This window comes from Notothenia coriiceps, unplaced genomic scaffold (genome assembly GCF_000735185.1).
Source record: "Notothenia coriiceps isolate Sejong01 unplaced genomic scaffold, NC01 NC01_scaffold00008733, whole genome shotgun sequence".
NCBI classification, from domain to species: Eukaryota; Metazoa; Chordata; class Actinopteri; order Perciformes; family Nototheniidae; genus Notothenia; species Notothenia coriiceps.
Genome location: NW_011341434.1, coordinates 21215 through 21783, shown reverse-complemented (window position 1 = coordinate 21783; position 569 = coordinate 21215). Strand labels below are relative to the sequence as shown.

Sequence of the window (569 nt, the reverse complement as noted above, 5' to 3'; positions counted from 1 at the left end):
GACTCTGCCTTGCCCCCGGGCCGTCCGCCCGAGACCCCCACCTTGGACTCTGCCTTGCCCCCGGGTTGTCCGCCCGAGTCCCCCTTCTCGGCTTCTGCCTTGCCCCCGGGCCGTCCGCCCGAGATCCCTTCCGGGTCCTCCGCTGTGCTCCTTGGCTGTCAGCCCAAAATCCCATCCTCCGGACCCCCTCCACCCACTCTGCTTGAGGTTTTGGACTTTTGTGGTGGTTTTTTTTTTTTTTTTTAGGGACGTCTGGAATCCGTCCCTTGAGGGGGGGGTTCTGTTACGATTATTGTGTCATGTCACATTTTGTATGTCTTGGTTTTGGGGTGGTTTTGCTGGTTCTTCGCGGCGGTTTCATGGTGGTTTCCTGCTTAGGTATATGTGTCTGGTCCTTTTCCCTGTGTTTGTTCGCGTGGCCTGTCGTGTAGGTTTCGCCTGGGTGTGTCTGATTGTGTTCACCCTGGGGCCTGTGTGGTGTTGTTGTGTTTCTCCTCCCTGCTGCCGGCTGTTTCTCGTCTTGTGATTACCCCTCGCTGTATTTTAGTCTTGTCTCTTTCCTGTGTTCG

At 56.2% G+C, this 569-nt stretch overlaps 1 protein-coding gene across 1 annotated transcript in view; it reads right to left on the bottom strand.

The window, feature by feature from the left end:
• LOC104944744 (tetraspanin-18-like) overlaps positions 1-569 on the bottom strand; it is a gene marked incomplete at its 5' end in the record, with an annotated part of 34738 nt that overhangs the window by 19883 nt on the left and 14286 nt on the right. The gene's annotated exons all lie outside the window — the stretch shown is intronic.